Source organism: Ambystoma mexicanum, chromosome 13, assembly GCF_040938575.1.
Source record: "Ambystoma mexicanum isolate Mex_15411 chromosome 13, UKY_AmexF1_1, whole genome shotgun sequence".
Lineage (NCBI taxonomy): Eukaryota > Metazoa > Chordata > Amphibia > Caudata > Ambystomatidae > Ambystoma > Ambystoma mexicanum.
In genome coordinates this window covers 726,713,815-726,734,589 of record NC_090938.1, presented here as the reverse complement: position 1 = coordinate 726,734,589, position 20,775 = coordinate 726,713,815, and positions in this window count along the sequence as shown.

Here is a 20,775-nt window from a genome sequence, read left to right as displayed (position 1 = left end):
AGTGCAGTTCTTGACCCACTGGTCGACCATATCGTCCATGAAGGGGAACCAGACATTGCACCTTCATTGTCTTTTTGTGTTTTCCGCCCCTCTGTGGCCTTCGTGGGCAGTTTTGATGACATCCGCTAGCAGTGTAGTGGGAATGACTATCTTGGATCCCCTTAACAGAACAGACTTGTCCTGGACTGCTAGTTCGGTAAGTACTTTAGCCAGTCTCTCGATCTCATCTCTGCATGCACCCGGGTGCCTTTGGACTGCTCTGCGGAAGTCTTTCCATTTACTGTTTTGCGTCAGGCTAATTACTAGGGCCATGTAGGGGTCTGCTGCTGACGCTGCTGCAACGGCTTCAATGGAAACGGCAGGGGCTAGCGCATTGGCAGTGACATAGCTGATGTATTCTGAGTCACCTTGCCTTGGAGTTGGGCTGCCACACGGGTGCCTTGACAGGTAATCTGCAGGATTGTTCTCAGCCCCCGGCCTGTGGATGATTTCAAAGTCATATTCTTGCAAGCGGATTCCCCACCGTTCAATCCTGGGGTGCATCTTTGTTCGTGGATTGCCAAAGAGAGACAGTAAGGCTTGATGATATGTGATCAAGGTGAATTTCTTTCCAATAATGAAATTATGAAAATGTTCGCATGCCCAGACCGCTGCCAGGCTTTCTTTCTCTGCCTGGGAACCTGCTGATTCTGGGGGAGCTAAGGTTCTGCTGGCATAGGCAACTACATGCCTCGAATGAGTGTCTTGTCCACTGGTCTGGGCAAGGATGGCACCCAGACCCACCGGGCTGGCATCTACAACTATTTCAGTGTGCCATTCGGGGTCAAAATATGCAAGTTTCCTAGCTTCAGCAAGGGATTGTTTGATGGTGTCGAAAGCAGATTGACACTCTCGGGTCCAGTTGAATGTGATGTCTTTTTGTAGAAGTGTCTGAGGGGTTCAGTTATGGTCGCAAAATGTGGTATGTATCGAGCGCAGTACCCGGCCATCCCTAGGAATGATTTGACATCAGCAACTTGACTGGGTTTTCCTAGATGAATAATTGTCGAGACTTTGTCGGGGTCAGGGGTCATCCCGTCAGCCGAAAAGATGTGGCCAAAGAACTTCAGCTTGGCTTTACTGAAACAACACTTCTCAATGTTGAGGGTCATTCCGGCTTCTTGCACCACCTTGCACGCGGCTCGAAGGGCCTCATCATGTTCACTGCGTGACTTTCCAAAGACAAGAATGTCATTGCTGTAATTGAGGGTCCCTTTGATGGGTCGTATTATCTGCCGAATGGTTTCATGAAAAATTTCGGCAGCCGAGGAGATTCCAAAGTTTAACCACTTATAGCGGAACAGTCCATCATGTGATGCGAAAGTTGTGATGGGTCGTGACTCAGGGTGAAGCACGAGCTGATGGTACCCTTGATTTAGATCTAACTTAGAAAAGAGTACAGCTTTGGTCAGTTGGACGATCATATCCTCAATTTTTGGTCCTGGGTGATGCTCTCGTTAAATGGCGGTACTGGCTACTCTCATGTCTACACACAGCCGTAAACGGCCACCCTCTTTCGGGACGATTACGAGAGGGGAGACCCATGGCGTTGGACCAGTGGCTGGTTCAATGATGTCATTGCGTAAAAGTTGGTTCAGTTCTTTTGGGACCACTTCTTGTAGGTGGAACCCGACTCTGCGCGGGTGATGTGGGACTGGGCGGATTGCTGGGTCAATGTGCAGTTTGATTGGCGGGCCTTTCATTCTGCCTAGGCCTTGACATAGTCGTGGAAACTCTTTCACAATCTCCTCCTTCGTGACGGTAGTGGTGACAGGAGATTGCAGATCCATGTTGCAAACTTGTCTCTGTTTCCTGGTTTGGGGCGCTGATGAACTGATGACATCACCGTCCTGGACTGGTATGTTGATTAACCCTAGACATGAAGCAGTTCTGTAACTCAACAGGCATCACCCTTTGGTGGGGCTCCTGATGACATGAATAACGGTTTTGGCGGATTTGTCACCAAACGTGAGCCGTCTTTTGAATGATCCCACACTGTGTAAGGGGGCATCTGCGCCCCATTGATATATCTTAGAGGTTGTTGGGGTTAGTGTAGGTTTGCTTTGAAGTAACTGGAATTCTTTCTCACCCATTATGTTCACTGTTGCTCCAGAGTCAATCAGAAAACAAAATAGTTTGTTGCAGATGTTTATCTGTATTCTGGGTGCCTCTTGTGCCTCCTCCTCGTCCATGATGAGGTTTACAAACTCATCTTGGGCATATAAGTTGTAGTGGTCTCCTTCATAGTTAGGTTTTCCCTGTGCTCCGTGGTGCAACCCTTGTCGCAGCAGCGTGGGCCGTCGTACTCGTCACACAGTTGCGTATTTGGTTCCTGTGTCTCATATTCTTGGCTTTCATCCTCAGGGTATATTTCTTCCACCACTCACACGTATCTTCTCGGCCCTTGCTGGTAGGGGCGTGACTGGTGAGATTGATTCGGAAATATCCTTTGGAATGTCCTGTATTGCGGAGCTGTACTCATGCGTGGTGTGGGAAAATGTTTTCCTTCCCTACATACAGACTGAAAATGTCCTTCCCTGCCACAATTACCACACTTTTGGGAGAGAGCGGGGCATGACCCAGCTTGTGGGAACGACATACCACACCTGTAACATTGTCTTTGCATGCGTGGGGTTGATGTGCTGCTCGGGGTGCTAATTCTTTCATTACCCTTGATGTTGCTTGCATGGATTGCAGCTATAATGTCACTCGTATCCTGCTTGTTGACAGCGGTGCTCGTCATATGTGTGGTTTGTTTCTCCACCCTCTCTAGTATTCGTGCCATCTCACTCACTTCCTCGATGGTAACAGGTTTTTTGAGAAGTTGTTTCTGTAATGCTGGTGAAACACACCCTTCAATTACTCTTAAGCGAATTGCTTCGTCCAACGAAAATGCGTCAAATTGACAATGTGTGCCTTTGACTCGGAGCCGTGTGATAAACACGTCCACCGTTTCATCGCTGCGCTGCGTGCACTGGTTGAAGATGTATCTTTCATAATCCCTGTTGGGGGCAATGACAAGGCGTTTGTTTAAAGCTGTTACCAGGCTTGCAAAGTCGGTGAGTTCCGTTGGTGGAATAGTTTTGATTAGTGTCTTTATTTCGGCACCTGCTGTGTTAATGAACATGCTGCGCAGGCGTGGAGAGGTTTCTTCACCTGCGGCATCTATGAAGTTGTTGAAATCCTCGAGCCATTCCACCCACCTCGCTCCTTTGTCAGCTTGTGGGGTCATGGAGAAAGGAGGAGGCATGCGCCAAGCTGTTGCTGTGGATCTTGTGATTGTTGGAGCTGGTTATGAGTAGGAGCTCGCTTGGTCAGCCGACGTGCTCATTTTTCATAGGCTGGTGCGTGGCATGGCACTGCTTTGTAATGCACTTGGATGGCGCTTTTCCCACAAACACGCTGTGATAGATTGGGCCCAGTCCTCCCTGACTTGTAGTTGAGCCAGTGGTACCTGGATAGTCACTCCTTGCCACGTGGAGTGGGCCGCCTTGCTGTGCACCACTGGTCTGGGCCTGGGCCTGTGGAGCCACTTTCTGATAGGTGCTGGTGGTGGGTTCACCCCAGTTATTTCTTTGCGAGGCTGAAGGATTATTGTGGAGATGAGAAGCAAAGAGTGGACAGGAATTTTTATTTTTTTTTTAAGGCGGCTAGGCAGGATCTCACGTGTGGGCTTCTGGAAGTCGGTTCACTGGGCTGCAGCAGCAGCCGTGACACGGCGGGATCGCACGTGTCTGTGGAATGGAGGAGTTTGGATGCATCGCTGCGGGACGCTGGCACCCAGGTGCACTGTCGGCTGGAGGAAGGAGGACCGCAGGCCAGTGGGACCACTGGCGCACGTAGACGGATGCGCGGTGGGATCACCAGCGTGTGTAAGGAGGACCGCTGGTGGGGACGTTCCTCGTCGCCAAATGTTAGCGGGCTGGATAGCTCTGAATAAACACACAGACACCAGCGTGGATATGGCGTACCTTCTTTAATCAAATACCCGGAGTAACTGCCATAAACCCCGGCACTTCCTGGCTCCCCCACGTCACTTCCTTCAGTGACGTTTCCCTTCACAGAGGCTGCCTTAAAGGGCTAGCCTCCCGTAACAAGTTAAAGGTACATTTTCTAGTTAGATCCATCCCAGTGGCAGATCATTGGCTTTATTGACTGCCATTTGGACTTGGTTTCCCTTAGGTAAACTCATTACCTCCATGTCCCTCTTCCTCGTCCCAGTACTCACCAATGAGGCCCCACCTCCCCCACAGGACAAAAAGAAATTCCAGATGTATAAACCTCCTACTTACCCAAAATACACCAGTTCTTTTTATCCTTCTCTGACAGGGACTGAATTCTGCAGGTGAGGGGCTCCGGGAGGCATTGTCACTGCTCCTCTGTGTTGGCGTCTCCTGCGGGGCCGCTGCAGTCTTACGATATTTTATGGGTTCCCGGGCTCCCTGCGGGGCTTGGGTCCCAGTTGAGCGGTTCTGGTAGGCGGGGACCTCCTGCAGGGCTTGGGGTCCTTTTGCGCATTTGATTTATATAAAGTGCAGACTTTGGTTGCTTTCCCTACGGCCTTGCCATTCGCCATGCATTGTGGCCCGCAGCCCACTCCCCTCTTCCGGCGGGTGCCTGGTTGCCTGGTTGCGGCAGGGTTTCTCTCTGTTTTCATACTGCCCTTGGAGACCCAGATGGCCTGGTTGGGGAGCGTTGCTGCTCTGCTTATATGGTAATGGCTTCTACAGCATCGGGCTGCATTCTGTTTTGGTGTTTGGCATTTAATGTTATGTGTGGGCCAGACTGGGCAAGCATTCTGAGAAAAGGCAACATGTGGACTCCCCTGCTGGTTCTAGGAATCCTGAACATCGACATGCCAAAAAGAAACACAAGAAGCTGTTGCTTTGAAGTTTTCCTTATCACAGAAGAAGATCAAAGTCCTTATGAAGCAGGCCATTGAAGAGCATGAGGTCTCTAGGGACAGGCACTGGCATAGGGCCAGCCCCTCCTCTTCGGCTTCTTCTTCCTCTTCTTCCTCCTTGCCCTCCACTGCCTCTATCCATTCTTTGATGGTTTCCGATTCGGATGATGGGGCTGAAGGCAAATATCTCTCCCGGGATGAGGTTGAGACTGTGATTTCCCAGGTTTGGGACTCCATGGGGTTTTCTGTCCAGGTGGAGGGTGGTGGGGGGAGCGGTGGGGGAGGGGTGCTGCTCTGACCCCAAGATAAAGCAATATAAACACACTCCGAAACTGGGGCTCCCTGATATCTGATATGAAAATGAAGGTGCACCGTGAACGTCTCCATGCTGCACTTCATGCGTGTCTTTATCCTTTTAAAGGTGCTGAGGATTTTCTCCCAGACACAGTGATTGCGGGTGATATTCTGTCCAGTTTGGTGGGCCATTCCCCCATGGCTGAAGAGGAAGCTGCCCTTCGGGACCCGGTGGACCCTAAAACAAATGCTGCTCTGAAGAAGGTTGATGTGGATTCTCATCTTGCACTAAGGGCCAATGTCTGTGGTTCATATATGGCTGGGACGGTTCTGGGGGGCTTCCGGCTTCTCCGCATGGCTATGCAAGAAGGGTCGGACTGCGCTCCTGTGCTTGATGATATGCAGCACCAGGGTCCACTCCTTTCTGATCTTCCTCATGATGGCGTCAGGAGCACCGCCATGGCCAGGGCTGCATGCATATCTGCTCGACATCAGCCTCGTCTGGGGGACTGGAAATTTGGCTTCTGTTTATGGGCATTAAGCTTTTTGGGGACTCTCTGAAAGACAAAGCTCATGTGGTGTCCTGGGATGACAAGCACGCTGACAGGTTGCGGTGAAAGCCTGCTCCTCAGGTTCCGCGGTATTTGGGAGCTGTGCCTCGGAGCCAGGGGTATGGGGGAAGGTATGCCTCATTTCATCGCTCCAGGGGCTCCTGCCTGGGGGTCCAAAGCTGGTGGAAGGCCATCAGAAGCCCTGACAATTACTGTGGGATGGTGGGTGGCCGTCTCCAGCATTATTTTCCCATGTGGGAGCAGTGGTCCCCCAATGCTTGGGTCCTGCAGATTGTCTGGGAAGGTTACCGGATCGACTTTCTGTCTCCTCCTCTTTAGCAGACCTGGATCATGACTACGCTGCATAAGGACCCTGCCAAGAAAGCAGCCATGTCTTCCGCAGTTGTCGAGCTTCTGTCCAAAGGGGCCATCGTGACTGTGCCCCGGCTCCAGTGGGTTTTACTCTTGTGTGTTCTTGGTCCCGAAGCCTATGGTGACGTTTCATCTGATCCAGGATTTGAAACAACTGAATGCCTTCGTCGGGACTGTTCATTTTCGGATGGAGTCTTTGCAGAAGATTATTCCTCTGGTCAAGCGGGAGGACTGGATGGCCTCCTTGGATCTGCAGGATGCCTTTTATCATGTGCCCATTCACCCATCACACCTGCAGTTCCTCAGGTTCTCTGTGGGGGGGGGGCATTATCAGTTCCGGGTCTATCCCTTTGGGTTGAAGTCAGCGCCACAAGTCTTTAAGAAGGTGGTGGCTCCATTGGTGACTCATTTACATCTGAAGGGCGTCCAGCTGTTCCCTTAGCTGGACAACTGGCTGGTCAAGGCGGATCTCCGCTGCACTGTTCAACTGGCCCTCAGTTGCTCCAGGAGTGGGGATTCTTGATCAACTGGGGGAAGTCTATGTTGGCCCCGTCCCAGGACCTTGTGTTCACAGGGACATGGTTCTGCACCAAGAATGGGAAAGTTCGGCGGGCCAGGGCTCTCTGGCTCCAGTCGCTCCTTTATATGGTCCTTCAACATCCCTGGGCCTCTGATCGGGTGCTCCTGGTGGTTTAGGGGCACATGGCCTTTTGTGTTTTTCTGGTCCCCTGGGTTTGCCTCCATCTTCGTCCCCTGGTGGTACATCTTCTGCTTCACTGGTCCTCCTCCTTGCAGTCTCTCGGACTGCGGATCCCGATTTTTTGCAGGTTTTTCTGGATTGGTAGTTGAGAAATTCCTCCCTAATAAGGGGGGTGGAGTTGGATCGTCCTCCTCAGGTGGTCCTGTCCACCGTCGCCAGCGCCTTTGGGTGTGGGGCCTTCCTGGGGTCTTTTTCTGCTGAGGAGCGGTGGGAAGGGGAGGGTCTCCATTGTTCCTCGAATTGGAGAGAGTTGGCGGCCATTCATTGGGCGCTCCTGTGCTTTGCTCCCCTTTTGCAGGGCCAGACTGTCTTGATTCGGACTGACAATTCCTCTGCCATCGCTTATGTCAACAATGAAGGGGGTTTGGAGTCCGTGGCCCTGAATTCTCTGGCAGGTTGCATCGGGTTTGGTCAGAACAGCATTTTCTTTCCCTGGAGGCGGTACAGATTTGGGGGGTGGAGAATGTGGTTGCAGATCGTCTCAGTCGGGTGTTCTTGGTCTGCCTGGAGTTGGTGTTGTCCGATCAGGCATTTGCGGGTGTTTGCCGCCGGTTCTGGATGGCAGTGATGGATCTGTTTGCTTCCCCCTCCTCGGCCAAGGTTCCCAGGTTTTGCTCACGGTTCCCATCGGTGGGGTTTTGGGGGTAGACGCCTTGAATATCGAGTGGCGTCAGAGTCTTCTGTATGCTTTCTCTCCTCTTGCTCTCATTTCCCAGGTGGGTCCGAAATTCCACTAAAGTTCTTCTCTGGTGATCTTGGTGGTTCCCTTTTGGATTCGCAGGGGGTGGTTCCCGTTGCTCATGGATCTCCACTTGCAGGAGGTCTTGAGGGTTCCCAGCTGGCTGTGCCCACTTCGGGAGTTCCGGTGGCGGTGTTGCCTGTGATCCGCTGAACAGCTTGGCTCCTTAGAGAGCAAGGTTGACTTTGAGTTTCTCTGCTCTGGGGAGGAAACCATTCTCCATTCCAGGTGACCTAACACATTGATATGATGGGCATTCGGCCCATTTTCTCAGCCGGGGTGGTGGGGCCGGCAATCCCCCCAAGGTTATGGTGTCCCGGGGGTGTTGCAGTTTTTGCAGGATTTCTTCGATAAAAGGTTGGCGGTGGCCCCTTTGCGGGCTCGTTGAAGACCCTGTTGGAAGGTTACAGTGTTCCTCTGTTGGATTTGGGTATGGTGGCCCAGTTCCTTAGGAGCCTGGAGTCTTCTAGGCATCCTGTGTGTTTGTGTTCCCTTCCTTGGGATCTGTCCCTAGTTTTGTGTTTTCTTCAGTCAGCTCCCTTTGAACAAATGGCCTTGTGAATATTAAACACCTTATGCTCAAGACAGCCTTTTTGGCCCATCACTGCTGTGCGGTGGGTGGGGGGAAATCGGGGCTCTTCTGTGACTTCCACCTTTTCTTTGTGTCTTGCCTGACTGCTTGGTGTTGAGGTGTGATGCCCGGTTCTTGCCTAAAGTTGCCCCTAGGTTTCATCTGACTCAGGAAGTGGTCCTTGCGCCCTTTTTTCCTGACCCACTGTCCCCAGATGAGGTGTCATGGCACTCCCTTGATGTGCGTCGTACGGTCCTGGAGTACCTGTCCAGGATGGAAACTGTTCGGTGTTCCGACAGTCTTCTGGTGACATTTGGTGTGGCTGGTATGGGGAGGAAGGTTTTGGTTGTTTCCATGAGTCGATGGATTAAGTCAGTGATTTCTATGGCGTATTTGGCCTCTGCTCTTTCTGTCCCTTGGGGTGTGAGGGTCATGGTAACAGGGTTATGGCTTCTTCCTGGGCGGATGCTCAGGGTGTTCCGTTACATGATATTTGCAGGGCTGCTACCTGGGTGGACCCTAATACCTTTATTACACATTACAGGCTTAATGTGGTCAATTCCAGGCATGGTTCCTTTGGTGTGGGGGTGTTGTCGGCGGCCCAGCTGTGATGTTCTGTTGTTAAATTGCTCAATTCACTTGGTGTTTTTTGCATTGATCCTGGGTGTCCTCTTGCTTCCTGCTTTCCTTTGGGTCCTTCCACTTGGTTTGGCTTGGGTATGCCTCATTGGTGAGTACTGGGACGAGGAAGAGGGATGTGAAGGTAATGCTCTGATTACTTACTGGTAATATTCATTACTCCTAGTCCTACTCTACCTCATCACAGTACTACCGACCCTCTGCACCCTCCCGTGGTTTGGTAGGGCCCGGTGTCTTCTGTACAAGCTTGCTATGTACTGGTGTATTGTGGGTAAGTAGGAAGTGTATATCTCTGTGGGAAAAAAAGTTCCTGTAGGGGAGGCAGGGCCTCATTGGTGAGTACTGTGCCAAGAAAGAGTAGGACTGGGAGTAATGAAGATTACCGGTAAGTAATCTGAGCAGTCCAAGTCATGCCATACCCTTTTTCAATACATGGTAAAACAAGAAGGGGCGAGGTGCGCACTCCAGTTCCTGGCCAATATATTACCTGACAAAAAGTTACTGGGTTAAATCCCAAAGTGTCCAGTTCATTCACAGGGTTAAATCCCAATTGCTGCCCAATTGTTCACAGGGTTGATTCCCTTCTTGCACTGCTGTTCTCCTCCTAGCGCTTTCTGTAAAAACCAGGAGAGTTAGTACTGCTACTGACCAGGTCTATTCCCACTAATTGTCAATGAATGAAGCAACTCTATCTTAAGGAATGGGAATCCTGGTATTATTGGTACTAGTGGGTAAAGTCGCTAAATTACTGACCCATAAGTTTGTCCAGAAAGAAAAAGAGAATTGATAAAGAAAAATCACATACAATAAAGGTTGTAAATAAACATGGTTTGTATTGAAATAGAAAACATTCAAACATAGACAAAAAAACATTTGTGGACAGTTTACATTAACCAATTCCAAATGGTCTTAACATAAATAAATGAGGAAATCAAAAAATCTCAGTTTTTACTTCAGTGCATAAAACAGTTTGAAGTACTTTATCTTATAGCATAGCGTGAGTAATCGATGAAATCAAAAGAAACTATGCTGTATTGTATTGGAGGTGCCTTCCATAAAGCATCTCAGGCTGCAAGTGCCTAAAGCATCTTGTGTTGTAGGTGCCTCAATGAAGCATCTCAGATTGCAAGTGCCTAAAGCATCTTGTATTACAGGTGCCAACGTGACGAGGGGATCGTAGTTAAAGTCTTGGTGCCAGGTGCAGGCCTGACAATAAATAGTTCATAGACCCAAAAAAGAAGTACTTATTGGTGCCAATGTCCCCCTTGCATATGGTACACGTTTCGGCGGAGAGAGTATCCAGCTCCAAATACATCAGCCGGATAGGTACTACTCTACATAAACGGCCTTCATCAGGGCAAGTAGGTGGCCCCTGTAGTGAAAAAAAGGAAAAAAACACAAAAAAGAGAAATAAATACCAGGTTCTTGTGTATCAACATCTTCATTCTTTCTGGACATGACTTGATTATATAGTACCCACAACTATATTGTGTGAGAGGAACCATGTGTGTGGTTCTGTAACAAACAATAAAAATAGAAGGAAGGGCACAGAAATGCACTAACAAGGAAGCAGATGCATGCTATGGAAATTGTAAGTGGTGGTGGGGAAGTTAATGCCAGACTCACCACTAAGACCTTGTCATGAATCTCGCTTGTGAGGCAGGATCCCAGGGCAGGTGTGGCCAGACAGACAACCCTATTGCGTCTTCTGAATGAAAAAGTGGATAGACAGGATTGGGTCTATTGGACTGGAGTGTCCGAATAGACGGCTTGCCCTGAAAATAGAGGCAAACAAAGAAAACAAAATGAATGGTCATGTTTGTATAATGTCTGTTACTGGTCCCGAGTGAATGCTCGTGTGTGTGACAAATCAACGCACGAAATAGTCCCAAAATGTACCTGGGCTGAAAGGTAAATGACTGCTGGGACCCGGGGGCCAGTCGAGGGGTGCAGCAGAGTGGAGTCAAGCCTTCAGTGTGGCCGAAACGTAGTTCTGAATGCTGGGCAAGGGTGTCCCATGCTCCCTAATACTAAAACCAAAGACACATTTTTTTTAAAATAATTTTTGGTTTAGACTGGGTGAATCTCTAACTCGTCAAAAACGAAAAGTTAGCAGAATGGTACTATGGAGCTTGGAAGGAGAAAGCCAGTGTTACCTGTAGGTCAATCTGTGCAGCACTGTCTAAGTTGTGCTGGAGCGGGAGAGTAAATTCAGGACCCGCGCGTCCGCTGCGCTGTAGCGAGTGTCTGCAAGTCAGCGATGGCTGTCTGCAAGATATGTATCACTCGCGAGGGTGTGCGGGCTGAAAAACCAATTGGAACGCACTACGTCTCAAGACCTGATTGGTAGCCTCCGCAAGAATGCGGAACCGAGGGTATGAGGGATGTCACACCCGTAGGGGCGGAGTCACCTGTGTGTGAAAACCCTGGAGACTTTATGCAAAAGCCAAATTGGGGACGGTAAGGGGACCTAAATTTAATGCGTTAGTGCCCCTGTGATGAGGCACCTGCCTTTCTGCTCAGGTGAATCCAATATAATTGCTGTTGCAGTCTCTAGGAATTGTGGTAGCTGTAGTCAAACCATTTTAACAATTCAGGTGACCAGGAAAAGACCTTGTTTTACCTTTTTCAATACACTTACAGATTCTTTCTTGTTTACAGCAAAATACTTGTTTGGGTTAAGATCCCAGAGTAGTAATTGCATGATTGCTTAATAAAGATAGATCCGAACCCCTAACAGCCCATATTTCATCAGCCCTAAGAAGACTGCATTGAGGTTTTCAAATATGTTTAGCAGGCTGCCAATGTCGATTATTTTTTATTATTATTATTTATTTATTTATAAGGCGCCGTAGCCCGCAGGCATCAGGGCGCCGGAACATAAACACACAGGCAATAGGCAGGACAGGACGGCAGGGGGAGTCAGCGCGGGGACGTAATTGAAGAGAACGGTCTATCATGTGTAAACATATGTGAGGCCCCCGAGGGCATTTTTGTAGGCTACTTTTTTGGATGAATTGGTTGTTTGATATATTGATATTGATAAAAGCGCTCTGTTATGCATCTGTACTGTTGTATACCTCTATAAAGCGCTCTGTTGTGTATCTGTACAGTTGTATACCTCTATAAAGCGCTCCGTTGTGTATCTGCATTGTTGTATACCTCTGTAAAGCGCTCCGTTGTGTATCTGCATTGTTGTATACCTCTGTAAAGCGCTCTGTTGCTTCTCGAAGCCAGGTCCGCGCTCAATAAATACCATAACATTAATAAGAATTATTGACGTATTTATATATCACGTAAACACGCGCACACACGCACACACACGCTAACTCTACAAGCAAACAAAGCGAAAGAGGGGAGGGTCAGAGAGTAGGGAGTGAGCCCTTACAGAAGGGGCAGGAACAGAGAGGGAATTCATTTCATTAAAACCTGATAGCCAAGTTTGTTTCCTGATACCCAGTAAAAGCTTTCTTGCAGCCTATGCTAACACCGTTCCATAAGGAATCAGAGGTTATGGGGTCGCCAGGCAGCTTCTGTAGAGCAATACAGTTTTAAAAAAGTATTGGGGTGGTCAGGGTCTTGTCCTTTACCCCCACATCTCTCTTCCTCGTCCCAGTACTTCATTCTTAAGGCCCTAGAAGTTAATTTCTAAACCATTTTGTTTCTCCTCCATTTCATTTGGGGTATAAAACGACCCAAAAAAATGTACCTCTACATACTTTTTGCTGTCCTTCAGACAGGACTCTTAGCATGGGGCCACTTTCTAGGCCCAAGTCCATCTTCGAAGCTGCTTCCCACTGCTGAGGTTTGGGGAATTCGTGGAGTTACTCCTGCATCAGTGATCGCCCCCTAGTCATTCAGAGCTAAGCCATGGGTTGAGTTTCTATGAGGTACCAGGTGCGCATTTAGTAAATAGGCATGAAGGAAACCTTCCTCCACACTCATTGTGTGGGAGGTTGATCAGAGGTGTCCCATGCGGCCGATATGCACCTGGACCAAGGGAGCATGGAGATCGGAGGCCATCTTCCACCCAGGTATGGGCCCTTCTGCACATGGCCATCACGTGGGGTAGCCCTGGACCAGGGCATGCTACCCTGTGTCCCAGGCTCTGCGCGCCAGCGGTGCATGTTAGCAGGGGATACTTTATTAGCATCAGTGCATCTTTTTCCAGGATTATGATATGATAGGTGATATGATAGGTTATTTATAAACCGGAGGTTTATAAGCGCAGTCCTGGGGATCGAATCTGTGTTGATCCATGTCGTCTTGCTTCCAAGGCGAGCATGTTGCCCATGAGCTATCCTCCCGAGACTAAATCAAGGTGACACAATCAAGGGGCATCATGCTCCCTGCGTCTCTTCATGGACCTTTCTTCTTCCTCCGGGTCCTTTATTCAGTTGAAGTGGCGGTGATGATGGAGACCTTAAGGGAGGAACACTCAATTCTCTCCTCTTCCTCTGTCCTTCCAGATTCCACTTCAGAAGAAGAATCTGACGACAAGCACAGGGGGGGGGGCGATGGAGCCAAGCACGCCTTCTCCAAAGCAACTGGCAACGTCTCCGAGAAGATGGGCTTCAATGAGCCTGCTGCCTGGGGAACATCCAGCCAAGGGGCCATCCCCATTGCCAGAGGCATCGCTAGGGGGCGACTGGAGGACCTATAGCCCTGGGTCTTTTGGTTGTAGCCCCGGATAGAAGTTCACGGGCTATAACCAAAAGGCTAGCTAGCCCCGAGTCCCGATAGTCTCAACATTAGCATAGCCCCGGATCTTTTCCAGACCTAGCAACACCACTGCAGCCACTGCCAGACAATTCATAGAGGCAACCGTGAAGGGTCACCTTCCAATCTCCGACATTAGAAACAAGGCGATGAAGGTGTGGGAGAAACCAGAGCACATATTGCTACCCCGGATCATGATCAAGTTATAGCCCATGGTGGCAACAGAGAATGCCGGGTGCCTCGCCAGCCCAGAGGTGGACGCCATCATGCCCAGTCTTTCAGGATGCCCCCCATGGCTGCAGAGAAGGCTGCTGTCAGGGACCCCGTAGATGGAAATGTTGATGGGGCGGTTAGAAAGAACTACACCGGTGCCAACCTTTCCCTGAGACCCAACACCTACACTTCCTGAGATGCATACGCCATGTTGGGAGATTTCCAGGATCTCTGGAAGAACCTGTGTGAGTGAGGGGACAGCGCCGCCCTACTGGGGACATTGCACCAAGAAACCAAGCTGCTCTCAGACCCGGAGAACGGTGGATTACGGGCAGTGCCGCCACAATGGACCCATCATTAGCTGCCACGAGATACATTCATGCCCGGGACTGGGTGGCGGACACTTCACAGAAGAACATGGTTTTGAAGTGGGAAGGAAGTGATGCTGTTTGGGGATAATCTGGAGGACGCGGTCAACATGACCCACAAACAGGACAAACGTGGGGTCTGCCTCAGAAAGAAGAGGTCTCCCCATTATGGTTCTAGACAACTCGACCACTCTGGTATATTTTGGGGAGATTTGTATGCTCATTCAAAACTCAGCAGCCGCTGGTGGGTGAATCTTTATGAAGGTGTGCGTGCAAGGGTGGGGCTCGTGCAAGGGGCATGGGGACGTGAACGCTTTCTTACATGTTTTAGGTGCCTTTTTGGGCAAAGGCAACCTGCTGAATGTTATTACATGCAGAGGGTTTAGGGTGAGAGGTTTATAGCACAAGGGTGCAGGCAGACTGGACATTTTGGGCAGCGTGGCCATTTTTACTCACATGGTGGGTGGAGGCATTTGTGCAGCCAAACAAGCATATGGTTCCTTACTCTAGCATTGCATGCTTTACTGGCGTTGACGGAAAAGCCAACATTAAGAGTATTCTTATGTGGTGGTGCAGGAGTTGGGCTAGCATTTGTACAGAAGCAATAACATGTGTTCTTCCTGTGGCAGGAGATCTTTAAGGGCAAAACCAAGAAGAGAATGTTTGTACATGGGGCTACTGGCATATAATGTCAGACTCAGTATGGCCATGTTTCCTAATGGTATAGTTACTTTATATAATATTACTTGTTATGCACAAAGTTGCCTGCCACATTTGGGTGTCCGCAGCCAGGCAACCCCGCCTCTCCTGTTTCTAATTGTAAATTGTAATGGGTTGTTTATAACGCGCTTAATACCCAGTGGTTTCTAAGCAAGGACACTGGGATTGAACCTGTGTTGCTCGGGGTCACCTTGCTTCCAAGGCGAGCACGTTGCCCCTGAGTTATCCTCCCGAGACAACGCTATGTGAAAGCTTTAAGGCTTGATTAAAGATTTATATTTTTCACCTGTGCAGTGCGTGGCATGCCCCTGCAGCAGCATGATCATCATGCGTATTGCCATGCGTGGTGGTCCAGGCCACCCGGTGCGCGGCGTGCCACTGCAGCATCATGATCATCATGTGTATTGCCATGCGTGTTGGTCCAGGCCACCCAGTATGCGGCGTGCCACTGCAGCAGTATGATCATGTGTATTGCCATGCGTGTTGGTCCAGGCCACCCAGTATGCGGCGTGTATGCGGCGTGCCACTGCAGCAGCATGATCATCATGCGTATTGCCATGCGTGGTGGTCCAGGCCACCCGGTGCGTGGCGTGCCACTGCAGCATCATGATCATCATGTGTATTGCCATGCGTCTTGGTCCAGGCCACCCAGTATGCGGCGTGCCACTGCAGCAGTATGATCATGTGTATTGCCATGCGTGTTGGTGCAGGCCACCCAGTATGCGGCGTGCCACTGCAGCAGTATGATCATGTGTATTGCCATGCGTGTTGGTCCAGGCCACCCAGTATGCGGCGTGCCACTGCAGCAGTATGATCATGTGTATTGCCATGCATGTTGGTTCAGGCCACCTGGTGCGCGGCGTGCCACTGCAGCAGTATGATCATGTGTATTGCCATGCGTGTTGGTTCAGGCCACCTGGTGCGCGGCGTGCCACTGCAGCATCATGATCATCATGTGTATTGCCATGCGTGTTGGTCCAGGCCACCCAGTGTGCGGCGTGCCACTGCAGCTGTATGATCAGGTGTATTGCCATGCGTGTTGGTGCAGGCCACCCAGTATGCGGCGTGCCACTGCAGCAGTATGATCATGTGTATTGCCATGCGTGTTGGTCCAGGCCACCCAGTATGCGGCGTGCCACTGCAGCAGTATGATCATGTGTATTGCCATGCGTGTTGGTCCAGGCCACCCAGTGTGCGGCGTGCCACTGCAGCAGTATGATCATGTGTATTTCCATGCGTGTTGGTCCAGGCCACCCAGTGTGCGGCGTGCCACTGCAGCAGTATGATCATGTGTATTGCCATGCGTGTTGGTCCAGGCCACCCAGTATGCGGCGTGCCACTGCAGCAGTATGATCATGTGTATTTCCATGCGTGTTGGTCCAGGCCACCCAGTGTGCGGCGTGCCACTGCAGCAGTATGATCATGTGTATTGCCATGCGTGTTGGTCCAGGCCACCCAGTATGCGGCGTGCCACTGCAGCAGTATGATCATGTGTATTGCCATGCGTGTTGGTCCAGGCCACCCAGTATGCGGCGTGCCACTGCAGCAGTATGATCATGTGTATTGCCATGCGTGTTGGTCCAGGCCACCCAGTATGCGGTGTGCCACTGCAGCAGTATGATCATGTGTATTGCCATGCGTGTTGGTCCAGGCCACCCAGTGTGCGGCGTGCCACTGCAGCAGTATGATCATGTGTATTGCCATGCGTGTTGGTCCAGGCCACCCAGTATGCGGTGTGCCACTGCAGCAGTATGATCATGTGTATTGCCATGCGTGTTGGTCCAGGCCACCCAGTGTGCGGCGTGCCACTGCAGCATCATGATCATCATGTGTATTGCCATGCGTGTTGGTTCAGGCCACCTGGTGCGCGGCGTGCCACTGCAGCAGTATGATCATGTGTATTGCCATGCGTGTTGGTTCAGGCCACCTGGTGCGCGGCGTGCCACTGCAGCATCATGATCATCATGTGTATTGCCATGCGTGTTGGTCCAGGCCACCCAGTGTGCGGCGTGCCACTGCAGCAGTATGATCATGTGTATTGCCATGCGTGTTGGTCCAGGCCACCCAGTATGCGGCGTGCCACTGCAGCAGTATGATCATGTGTATTGCCATGCGTGTTGGTCCAGGCCACCCAGTGTGCGGCGTGCCACTGCAGCATCATGATCATCATGTGTATTGCCATGCGTGTTGGTTCAGGCCACCTGGTGCACGGCGTGCCACTGCAGCAGTATGATCATGTGTATTGCCATGCGTGTTGGTTCAGGCCACCTGGTGCGCGGCGTGCCACTGCAGCATCATGATCATCATGTGTATTGCCATGCGTGTTGGTCCAGGCCACCCAGTGTGCGGCGTGCCACTGCAGCAGTATGATCATGTGTATTGCCATGCGTGTTGGTCCAGGCCACCCAGTATGCGGCGTGCCACTGCAGCAGTATGATCATGTGTATTGCCATGCGTGTTGGTCCAGGCCACCCAGTATGCGGCGTGCCACTGCAGCAGTATGATCATGTGTATTGCCATGCGTGTTGGTCCAGGCCACCCAGTATGCGGCGTGCCACTGCAGCAGTATGATCATGTGTATTTCCATGCGTGTTGGTCCAGGCCACCCAGTATGCGGCGTGCCACTGCAGCAGTATGATCATGTGTATTGCCATGCGTGTTGGTCCAGGCCACCCAGTATGCAGCCTGCCACTGCAGCAGTATGATCATGTGTATTGCCATGCGTGTTGGTCCAGGCCACCCAGTATGCAGCCTGCCACTGCAGCAGTATGATCATGTGTATTTCCATGCGTGTTGGTCCAGGCCACCCAGCATGCGGCGTGCCACTGCAGCAGTATGATCATGTGTATTGCCATGCGTGTTGGTCCAGGCCACCCAGTATGCAGCCTGCCACTGCAGCAGTATGATCATGTGTATTTCCATGCGTGTTGGTCCAGGCCACCCAGTGTGCGGCGTGCCACTGCAGCAGTATGATCATGTGTATTGCCATGCGTGTTGGTCCAGGCCACCCAGTGCGCGGCGTGCCACTGCAGCAGTATGATCAGGTGTATTGCCATGCGTGTTGGTGCAGGCCACCCAGTATGCGGCGTGCCACTGCAGCAGTATGATCATGTGTATTGCCATGCGTGTTGGTCCAGGCCATCCAGTATGCAGCCTGCCACTGCAGCAGTATGATCATGTGTATTTCCATGCGTGTTGGTCCAGGCCACCCAGTGTGCGGCGTGCCACTGCAGCAGTATGATCATGTGTATTGCCATGCGTGTTGGTCCAGGCCACCCAGTGCGCGGCGTGCCACTGCAGCAGTATGATCAGGTGTATTGCCATGCGTGTTGGTGCAGGCCACCCAGTATGCGGCGTGCCACTGCAGCAGTATGATCATGTGTATTGCCATGCGTGTTGGTCCAGGCCACCCAGTATGCGGCGTGCCACTGCAGCAGTATGATCATGTGTATTGCCATGCGTGTTGGTCCAGGCCACCCAGTATGCGGCGTGCCACTGCAGCAGTATGATCATGTGTATTGCCATGCGTGTTGGTCCAGGCCACCCGGAGAATGGCGCAGCCCAGGCTCTGCTGCAGAGCTTGGGGGAGGGGTACACTCAGCGTGGCTCGCAGGGGATGGATTCAAGCATTTTGTTTTACGCCATTTCAGTTACAAGGAATTGAACCGCCTTTTCCACACAATCTCAGAATAGCTCAGTGTGTGCTGTGCTTGCAGCACACTTTCTCATGAACATGCTCATTAACATAACCTGATATAATTTTTTTAGCAGCAAGCCCAGATTGAGAGTGCTGTGATATCTCAAATCTTGGGTGTTTCCCTACGAATAAACACACACCAAAGTGCCACAGCTAAACACATAGAAACAGAGCGGCACTCAGGGACCAGTTATATTTGACCTGCACCCATCAACACCACAACCTTTCGCATCTGCCCCCTCCCTCTTGCCCAGTTACACACCACCACTCCTCCTCTCTTACAGGGCCACACACGAGGACACCAACATGGTGGAAAGGCGCTATATAAGGCTGCGTTATATAATGCAGAAAGGGTTGCCTTTGAGCACTGACCCTACAATACCTTTGATGCAGCATTTGCAAATGCATGATTAAATGACTTTATTCTGGGCACACGTGCTACTTTCAAGTTGCAATTCTTTGCATTTGGATGAATTCATAGCTGCAAGAATTACCTAGTCAAGGCGCTCGCCTTGGAAGGAAGATGACGCAGAGCAACACATGTCCGATCCCCGGGTATTACCTCTGGGTATTAAGTGCGTTACAAGTAACCAATTACAATTACCTGTAATTTCTAGGAACAGAGAAAAGTTGTCCAATCACTTTGCAAAGTTCTGGGCTCACTTTGAAAGCAATGCTGAACCATGCTGGTCAGGGTGTGCCCCTGTAGGGCAGATGTGATGGGAGTTTTCCACAGCTCTGGGGTGAAGGATGTGAGAACATCTGTCCTGAGGGTAGAAATGGCAGGTCAGTCCTGGCATCACCCAGGACAGGGCAGAAGGCTGGTAGAGAAGTGCAGATCGCCCCAATAACTAACCCACGAGAATACACTACATGGGCTTACTGCAAATACGTGCACTGTTTATTGCTTACAGAAGACGTTTCTGAGGGTTCAAATAAGTTCTATAGAAAGAACACAACAGTTTGATAAAATATGGGGTCGTTTCCTGAGTTTGGAACTGGCTTAATCTGGTAAAGATAGAGATGACATGACGGATATTAAGATAAGTACACTTTTAATTTTTAATAATTAAATGAAATGACACTATTGTTCATAGCATGAAATGTGTATTTAACAATGTATTCGAAAGTTTCTCTTTCAGGGTGATGAGGAGGGAACGGGGGGCGGGGAGGGGGTTGCATTATTTCTTTATTTATTTATGCTCTCTCTCTTTTTCTCCATCCTCTTGTCCTCATTCATTCATTCATTTAACTTCTAGGTTTCATGATTGTATTTCAGGGTTTGAGGGGAACAATTCTTGCTTGTTTTCAATATATTGTCCTATAAACGGATAGGATGTTTCAGTTGAAATGTATTCTACAATATGTTTGTAAGATGGTAAATTGAATAAACTATATTAAAAAAGAAAAGAAAGGACGCAACACACAGAAAAAACAGTGTGAACGTATAAGAAAATCGAAGCACGTGCATACAGACCTTTCCCACTCCTCAGCCAATGACAGGTTGACACGCCGGATTGCTAAAGGGTGGGGGAGAGATTCTTAAGGTGACAGGTAAGTACAAACTTACCCCTAGTATAACCATGCCAGTAGGCGGCTTGAACAGTAGTTCCCATCAACCCCTAAAACATTACAAATCCCCTATAGCCAAAAGGGAGCATTTTAGACACATATAATTTTCTCAAAAGAAGCAGTGAAAGGGTTAAAACAATTAGAAACCAGACCACCCAACAGTCATGCGTGGTACTGGACCTAATCAAGTCCCAGATCACCCTTAGCTAGTCTCGATGCCTCCGGGTTCGGTGCGCTATATAAGTGTCAAAATAAATAAATAGTCTTTCAAACCCAGTAACAGCGTTTGTGACACTACTCAGTGTTATCCGTGAAGTGCAATGATGTATTCCATAGGGTTCCCAAATAACTCACAGCTAGCTTCTGAAGTCAGAAGTCCTGAGACTCAGGGGCGTTGCTAGGTCTGGAAAAGACCCGGGGCTATGCTAATGTCAGGACTGTGGGGACTCGGGGCTAGCTATAGCCTTTTGGTTGTAGCCCCTGAGCTTCTATCCGGGGCTACAACCAGAAGACCAGGGGCTACAGCCTCCTCAGCCCCCCCTAGCAACGCCTCTGCTGGGACTCATGGACGATGGAGCAAAAATACCACAGTCCAGCTGAGGACCCGCTTCCAGATAG